Source organism: Octopus bimaculoides, chromosome 5, assembly GCF_001194135.2.
Source record: "Octopus bimaculoides isolate UCB-OBI-ISO-001 chromosome 5, ASM119413v2, whole genome shotgun sequence".
Classification (NCBI taxonomy): Eukaryota; Metazoa; Mollusca; class Cephalopoda; order Octopoda; family Octopodidae; genus Octopus; species Octopus bimaculoides.
In genome coordinates this window covers 109,138,313-109,148,375 of record NC_068985.1, presented here as the reverse complement: position 1 = coordinate 109,148,375, position 10,063 = coordinate 109,138,313, and the positions used below count along the sequence as shown (strand labels likewise).

The 10,063-nt window shown below is 34.2% G+C and overlaps 1 pseudogene; it reads left to right on the top strand.

Annotated features, from left to right (window-relative positions):
- Window positions 1-5,479: 5,479 nt before the first annotated feature.
- LOC106869783 (S-crystallin 1-like) overlaps window positions 5,480-10,063 on the top strand; it is an 11,846-nt pseudogene continuing 7,262 nt past the window's right edge.

The window sequence follows — 10,063 nt, the reverse complement described above, 5'->3', positions numbered from 1 at the left end:
GGTGTAACATGTGAAAGTAGGAATTGTATGCATATACACACATAGATACACAGTCGCACTGATTACTTTTTCTTTCATTACAATATAATTATAGATACATACACACACAAATGCACACGCGCGCGCGTGTACACAGAAATATTATATGCATGTATATGTGTGTGCGTGTGTACATATACAGTATATACAATATTTAAATATGCATATATATATATATATATATTTATATATGTATGTATTTATATATAGTTTATATATATGTGCATATTCTACATATTGAGTCAGAAATTCCAATCAGAAGAAAGTTAACTGAAGCTAATTTACCAAAGAAATGTATATTGAAACGATTTCGATCCCGCCTGAAGACACCAACAAGTGTACCACAACTAGGTAACACTGAAAATGTGAGGCACATTTAATTTTAAACCCGTCGAGCCCTGTTCTCAGTATACTCTAAATAGGCTAACTGTAATCTCTACCGGATCTCCATTGAAGTGGTAATGAACAATACACCCAGAAAAAGATGGTAAAACACCAAAAACAGACTACACTCGTTACAGCTGTGTAGCCAAGTGTGTTTGTGACTCAACGTTAACGATATCCCCCATAGCTGTTGCTTACCTTTGTTTTTAATCGAAGAAAACCCAGGAGTTTTGGCAATAAAACCAGCGTGTAACGAAACCAGGACTTTGTCTGGTAAACGAACAAGGTCTAGACTCCTTACAATTATTGACGATATTTTGTCTTTGGACGAAGAATTTACCTTTCCTCTGACAGTGTGAAAGATGCAAGCAATCAAACTGTTGAAAAAGATGAGGAAATTAGCGATTCGAGCGATTGTTATTGTTCTGAATTCTTTTGGGATTCTGCCATTTAGCTTGACTGCAATCGTTACGTTTGTGCTGCTTGTGTAACTATTTATATTTTTGCTCGTGATCCCATGTGGAAGGTAAAGATAGACACAGGGGACCAGGTCTGAAAGTGCTTCAGAAAATCACGTACAAATATATCTAACGGTTCTACAAAGCCAATTCAATTTATGCTGTTGAAGCAATACTCTGGGTCCTACACAGTATTATGCTAAATCGTGCAGTTTTGAAAGTTATCCAAAATACATCAATGAAGATAGTTCATTTATTTCTCAAAGTTTGGGGACTACAACCCACAGTATAAATTTGACACACCACAGAATATTTCATTTTAAGAGAAGACCTGTGGTATATCTTTTATCTGTTATTCATTTCAGTCAGCAGACTGCGACAACTCTGGGTCACCACCTTCAATGAACTGTGTCCAGTATCTATTTCTGAGCCTGATCACATTTGCCGAACCGGTAAATTATAGGAACGTAAAGCATCTAACACCGGTTGTGAAACGGTGGTAAATGACAAACGCGAACGGGCGCGTGCACGAATACATATACATACACACACAAACACATACACATATACATAAATGCACACACAAGCACACACACACACACACACACGCACACACACGTACGCACACACACACACACATACACACACACACACACACACACACACACACACATATATATATATATATATATATATATATATAAACACAAACAGACATACGTATATTTATCTCGAATCAAAAACGCGATTTTAAATCCGAATTTTGCTAGAAATTGAAAGGTGAGGCATAACATAGAGGGCAAATATGGGCATTGAAAATTTTGATTAAATTTCATCCACTCTAATAGAGACAACACAATATATTTCAATAAAATCAGTGATTCTCTTGTTAACAGTGTGAGGTAAGAAGACACAATATTATACAATAAGTCAACTATTGTATATGATTGACTTGAAAATTGTTCGAAAAGTAGGCAATCAATACGTGACTGAAAAACTTTTGTTTTAATTAAAAGTTTATTCTAAGTTGTTTACGAGAAATATATTACTGTGTATATACAAAAACGTTTATCACGAATGTGCTTAAGGACCGAGTTTGAAGAATCTACTAAGACTTACAAGCGCTTTGAATAACATTTCCTATTAGATTTATAAACAGCCGTCTTTGTCGTTATATATTGAATGTTTGTCTAGAAAAAATACTCCCGTGAGGTCCTTGCAACTAAATTTATTCATTCCTTTGTGTGTGGAAATTACATTTAAAATTCTTGTTGAATAACACGGAAAAAACATAAAAGGCGTCTAGATTTATTAGATAAGTGAAACTGTTTGTGCTATAAAAAGGTATCTCGTCGTTGGTGAAATATTATGTAAGATATTTACACAAATATCCATTTTTCATCACCCAGTAGAATGATTTCGATTATCTAATTCATATAAATGCAAAAATATATTATTTTGCTAAGGGAAAATTTAGAATATTTGCAGAGCTTGGTGTGATCAAGTAAAACATAATGACTATACCAGTGTTGCAGAAAATTATCAGTACTATATTAGTAGCTATATGACACGTAAGCAATCTTGAAAGTCAGTATAAAAGAGACGAAAATAGATATTGCAAGAAATTTGGTTTGACATTCTGCTAATTTTCAAATCTTTTCTGAAGATTATTAGGTTTCATAATTTCTTTCATTCTTAGATGATGCCGTTAATGTCCTTGCTTGCCCCGGATTAAATCTGATTAATCAGAAATATTACTAAATAGTTCTAATGTTCAACGAACTGTCTCTGCTTCAAAGATTATTTCTCCTTTTAATAGCATCACTGCTATGTAAGGGAAATGTGGTTGCTATTCTCGACAAATAAGCAGTCCACAAAACGTTTCTTCGCTGGTTTGTAAATTAGATTACTTTTTTATGTTGGCAGGGAAAGCAAAGACACAATACGAACTTACATTTTACATCATAGATGAAATCTCACAAGAAATAAATAGATAATATGCCTTTTGAGCCTCATATTCATTAATATAGATATGTCAACCTTTGTTGCATTTAACGCTGCATATTTATAATAGATTGCTTTTTAAGTGATCATCTATGAAATGCAATCGAAAGCGGAGATGAATATTACACACTCACACATACACACACTCACACGTACACACGCACCGACACATAAACACGCATATATGTGTCCGTACGTATGTGCGTTGGATCTGTGTTGAGTGGTATATACAGCATGATATAACCAATTGTTAGAATGCCATGTTTACGATTATAGAGTGAAATTTCTATTCGACAAAAGAAATATAATCATAACTATCAGTATCTTATTGCAGTTATACATCGATATTTTTTAACACAGCATAGAAACAATAATTAAGAATAAAGATAAAGCTTAAGATATATTCAATACATTCTTACACGCGTTTCATGAATGAAATTCTTTTTTTGTTTAAGAAATCATTACACGAGCAGTTTACATCATCAAATTATCAGAGATAGTGTAACAAAAATATAGCAGTCTCAAATGTGTCTGACAGAAACATGGTTTCCATAGAACCACTCAGGCACATATGCTTGTGCTTTGCTTATCTTTTTGAGGTACAGGCAATTACCCTGAGCGAAACAGAGGTAAATCAATTTCTCTTTACTCGCTTAGGAATGTATTATTTATGCAAGAATTGCGTTCTTTTGAATACAACTTTTGACGTCACCGTTTCGGACTCTACTGCTTAGCTTCAAAGATATAACCATCAAGGTAACTCAGGAAAATCCAATTTGTTATGTAGACCGATGATAGTTATGTCTGTATGTTAGTGTCAATGTTATTATTGTTGCCGTCGCCATCGTTGCTGTTCTGGTTGTTGTCCCCGAGCAATTTCTCAGTTTCACACAAAATAATAATTTTCCCTATGTTTATACAGGGAAAATGATTTTCATTTTCAAAACGTGTGCATTGTTTACTAAACAGATGTGTTAATGTTTTTCTGTTTCGTTATAGCAGATTGATGTCCATTGTCCGTTTTTTGCTCTGCTAAGAATTGCTTCACTGATTTACTGAATTTGCGGATCAAATCAAACCAAATCAAAGTTCAAAATGTCAATAAAGCCCATATTTTGACTAACAGATAGGAAAGATATTAAAAAAGAAGGAAAAAACATCATTTATTAAACCAGCTTTCCCTGGAGCAAATATATGCAAATAACATACAAGAAAATCTGTGGGATATTTGCGATAAGAAAGCAAAAAAATAAATCCAATAATAATACTTTCAAATTTTGCCTCAAAGGCAGCAATTTGGGAGGAGTCGATGAGTCGATTACATCAACTAGTACTTATTTTATCGACCCCGAAAGGATGAAAGGCAAAGTCGCCCACACCGGAGTTTGAACTCAGAACGTAGCGACAGAATACCACTAAGCATTTCGCTCTGATTTTAGTCGAACAAATCGACTCCAGGATCTATATTTTTTAAAGCCCGATAATTAATCTCTCGGAATCTTTTGTCAAACTGTAAGTTGTGTGGACGCGACACACCAACATCATATATATATATATATATATATATATATATATATATGTATATATATATAAATATATATATGTATATATATATACACGGCGGGCTTCTTTCAGTTTCTATCAACTAAATCCACTCACAAGGATTTCGTTCGATTGAGGCTATAGTAGAAGACATTTGCCCAAGTTTGAACACACTAGGACTGAACTCAGAACCATATAACTGGAAGACAAACTTCTTACCACACAGACACGACTATGAAAGAACGATTCTAGTACTATCGTCAGAATTGTCTTGTCTCTGCATATCTTTGCTTCAAAGATGTCATATCCAATTCCATTATGAGCAATGCACCAAACATGCGTTTCAGGAATTCTTAGACAGGATTCCTTAAATGATACGCTTTAAGAAAAAATTTAAAAAAATAACTGTCTCTAATCCTGACGCACGAATAAATTGTCGGGGAATTTCTTTAAGATATTAAACAAATGCCAGGACAATACTTGTGGGAGATGATAAAATCAAATCAAGGGGGATACGTAGTTATCTTAATTTTAATTGTAAGATGTAATCGATCGTTCAAATAGAGTTTACTTTGAAGATGAAATTGCCGTCACTGTGAGAAAGTCATGTCATGTATTTATATTTTATTTTATCTATTCTCCTTCCTGTCTTTATCTTACATTTTTTTTCAAACAGTTGTTTCAACAATTTTACTGTAATAGCTGTTAAATCAAATTGTGCACTTGTTGCAAGGAAAAGTAAGACAAATTACTTGTGAATTCACTCTCAAAAATGTGCATGTCTTCTGTTTAGAAGCTTAAATGACAGTAATAGACAGTGCGCAGTCACCTATTTTGGGAGAACATCACGTAATTAACAAGTCGCTATGATTTTTTCTCTTAGTCCTTCAGTAATTAGTTTGACATTATTCATTATCTGAGATAAATACATATCAGTTGACTATAAAATACAGTCTAGCAGATGGAATCGGCCTCAAACACTTGCTGCACAACATATTTGCAACAACTAAACGAACACTTCTGATCACTTGCAACGTTGATAACAACACCAACAGCCAACATCAACCATGCCTTCCTACACTCTGCATTACTTCAACCACCGTGGCCGTGCTGAGATCTGCCGTATGCTTTTTGCAGCTGCTGGTGTCCAGTACAACGATCGCAGAATCGAATATTCAGAATGGGACGGCTTGAGAAGCAGTATGTATTCATATTTGATAGATTGTGTTTTAAATGAATGATACAGAATAGGAATTGTGAAATGAAATGTAAGAAATAAGTTGTCAAATAGAACGATTTTTTAATTTAATTAGTCTGTCAGTTTTATTGTGAAATTGACCTTGTTTTATGTTTTTTAAATAATTCTCCATTGCTTTCAAAACTAGTTAAATTATTAATTTTTTTTTTCTGAAAGTGTAGATAATCAACTAAATATCCATGTAGATAATAAACTATGATCATAAATTATTTTGTCATCCAGCATTTGAATTTTTTTTTTATTTACCATTACATTAATTGCTTTTATTTGTTGCATGTGATTACTTAAATTGCTTATTTGCCAAAAGAACCGCATGGACATCACGACTGATCATACTCTTTGTAACTCCTAAATACTCAAGCTGCAAAATGTTACATGTCTCCCTCTTTCTCTCTTCCTATCTCTCTCAATCATCTATACATGAGTATGTGTGTGTGTACATGTTTAATGTTGACTGTCGGGAAGAAATGGACTTGATACCAGAGTAGAGAGATCATTTTATTTGGGTTGAGTCAATCTGATACTGTTCTGTTTGTGGGTGCACGAAGGCTTCCGGCACGGTGTTTTCTGAAGACCCTGTGCACCCACTGGCGAAAATCAGTGTAGTCAGAGACTAACTCATCACATATTAAATATTTATTCACACGCATAGTCACGCATATATATCTTATTTTATTTTAGTATTATTTTTTTTAGTTTTTACTTTAATTAGTAAACCAATCAGTTTAATTCAGCCCTAAGTAGGCCTTATTTCAGCAGATATTGCATCAAACCTTTTCTAGTTGTTGTGCTCATTCCGATTCTAAAAAAATAATTTTCCAACTCTAGGGCTACATTACATTATGTACTCATTATACTTTTAGATGACAATGTGATATTGCTAGGAAAATAATCTGCTGTTTCTTGCAAGTTAGATGAACACAGACTATTCTCTTTCTCTCTCTCTCTCTCTCTCTCTCTCTCTCTCAAGCTAGTTTTTCTATAAACTATCGAGGTACATGCTCTTCCGGAGAGTTATTCAGCACAGGTTGCAACAATTGATTGCAATGTTGGCTTTCATTCGGCAGATGACGTACCGTGGGAACAGTTTCAGAGAATTTGAACGGTTTTATTTTTCAGTTTCTTTCTTTTGTTTTCCATTTTCTTGTAAAACAATATTGAAATGGTAGAATGGTAGACGCAGACTCTTAGGTTAGATGAATTACAGTGGTGTTTAATACATATTCTGATTTCAAATACCACCTACGAAAATTTTGCTTGACATATATTCGAGATTATTGAAGTATGAACCAATATTACTGATTAAATTGACTGCAAACCTTCCAGTAAAATATGCAGCGCTCGTTTATTATCTCTTGACATTAATAAAAAATTGTTAAGTAAAAATTTAATGATTGGCAGAAACAAGGCTATTCCGTTCTTGATAAATTCACGCAGGTATTATATCTTGAGTTCGAATACCAAGGAGACCTACTGTTCTTTTTATTGCTTTACAGACAATATACTTATTTTCCGGCATACAAATTGACGTAGTATGCTGTGTAAACATTGAAACACTGACACTATTTTTACAATTCCTGTTGCACTTCACCTGAAACTTTTGGTTCCACCCAGGCTTTTAGTGCATAAGTCGACTTAACCTGATATACAGTAATAAATTCAAAGTCAATAAAACCAAAATAACACTTTCTAGTTAACTACTAGCCTTGTGCTAATCTGAGAAGGAATTATTAGCGCATGAAAGCTGGAGTGGTTGAAATGCTACGAATCTGAAACGAATGTATTACAGATTTTGGTTTCAGCTCTGTAGGTTAAGTGTTCAACTGATCCATGTATCGATTTCTATATTGTTCTTTCGGCTAGATACAATAAATACTTGCAGCAATGCTTTACGATGAATGCGTCGCATCAAACTGTCGGTAAATATCGTTCTTTACATGATCGAGTGCCAATTTTTCTGACAAAATATTAATACAATTTGCAGGATTTCAATTGTTCAAATTAGCTGACATAAACACGAACGCGCGCACATCTTCACACAATATTGATGTGTGTGCGCGTGTATATAATGTTGATAGACATACACATAATTCGTTTTTGGAGGAGTGTATCTCGAAGCAAATAAATCAAAAATAATAGCGTGTAAATATGGGGTTAAAATCCTTTTGGATAGAAAACGTCGAAGGTTGTTTCGAGATAAACCGTTCTAAAGAAGAATTATTTCAGATTCCCTCGAAGATGATAAATTCTTGTGACATCAAATACTTATACCTATAAATATATATGTATACACACATTTACCTTTTCTAGAGATGCCATGCTCCATGATGCCAATGCTGGAATTGGACAACAGGACCCAAATTCCCCAGAGTATGGCTATGGGTAGATATTTGGCCAGAGAATTCGGTGAGTAATTTTACTATTTTCTTATTCCATAATATACCACTATATTACCATTTTTGAAAATGTTTTATATACCATTATACTAGCATTAGGTTGTTACTCACTGTTTCTGTTATTATCCTGGAACAACGTCAAATGAAGTATCAAGAACACAACACACCGCCCGATCCAGGAATTGAGCCTATAATATTATGATTGTGAGTCGAATGCCTTCGGCAATATAGTAGTGAAATGTATTATGAATTTAAATATTTATTGACATTGTTGAATCAATCAACTGAAACTAAAATGAACGATTAAGTACTCACAATTGACTTCGTTGTAACAACTCTCAGACGCTATGTATTGATTCGGTTTTGACTGCATAAAGGATAAGATGTTAGTTATAACCCTTTGACGAAATAAAACAAGGAGGTAAACTATGTTGCATAGCTTTCATACTAAACGTTTGGTGACTGTATTTAGTTCAAAATACGCTGTGATCAACAAATCTCCGTTTACATACTAACCAGCTAAAATCCTTGTATTTTATTTTTCCTAATATTGCACACAAAGCTGTGAGTTGGAAGAATATTTAGCACGTTCGACAAAATGATCTGCCGCATTTGTTCGGGCTATTTATGTCCTGAATATAAGTCTTACTGAGATCAATTATGTACTTCATCCCCTCGAAGTCGATGATATAAAGTACCAGTGAAATACTGGGGTGATGTAATTAACTGATCCCTTTCCCTCAAAATTGCTTGCCTTGACCTCAGTCACTGTTGTAGTCATGGTCACTTTACACGCTGCAAACAGAGAAGCCGGTCTTATGAGTGCTAGAGCTAGAGAAAATGGCATATATTTACGTAGAATACAGAATGCCGAGTACGGAAAATGAATTAGAGGTAAGGTGATATCTCCTTCATACTCTGTATTCAATGTTCCTTGTAAATATATACATTAAACCTACTTGTGTACACATGTGTTTCTACTTTCATAACAGCTCGAGAGGATCGTACTAACAGTGTATTTTAACGCCTTGGGTGAGGGAGCTGAAATTTTGAAATTATCATCTGTCTAAGCATTACTCTGTAGATATGTATATCACGCTCACTTCGCATTTTGCCAAATAATTATATATATATATATACATACATATACATATATTTATGTAAGTATATATATCTATATATATATGAATGCATATATATATTCTCGTATTACTTTCTAGGTTTTCATGGCAGAAGCAACATTGAGATGGCCAGAGTTGACTACATTTCAGAATGTTTCTATGACATCTTGGATGACTATTTGAGGATGTTCCAGGAGAAAGATGGCAGAATGATGGTATGATAACGTCTTTGAATTCTAATTTTAAATGGATACCCCATGTTTCTCTTCTTTTCCCTACTTTTACTTCTAAAGTAACGTCTCTATCTATATCTAGGAGAGTAATATGGATAAAATTATGATATATGACACTGAATTGATGGCTGCAATGCAAACAATGTAAGATAAAGATATGTTCCTCTATCACAGGCCTATTCAAGATGACATTTCCCTATAATAAGTGCATATGTCTAAAAGAAAACTACAGAATCTTGTAATAATATTTGCGGGAAACACTAACAAGTTACACAGTGCTATGTATTTAACAAATAAGGATAAAGAGAAATATGACAAATCTTAGATTTTATGCGCGGAAAGTCACACTTAAATTTTAAACATGATTTTTCCGATTTTTCTATCTGTCTATCTATCTATCTATCTATCTATCACCTAAGCTCCACATGGCCCCCAGGGGGGGGGGCGACCCCTATTGTACTCTTTCGCCCCAACTTTCTCTCACTCTTTCTTCCCGTTTCTTGAGTAAGGCGGCGATGGACTGGCGTCCCGTCCAGCTGCGGGAACACATACGCCATAGAAACCTGGAAACCGGGCCCGTGAGCCTGGCTAGGCTTTGAAAGGGCGAAAAGATATATATATATATATA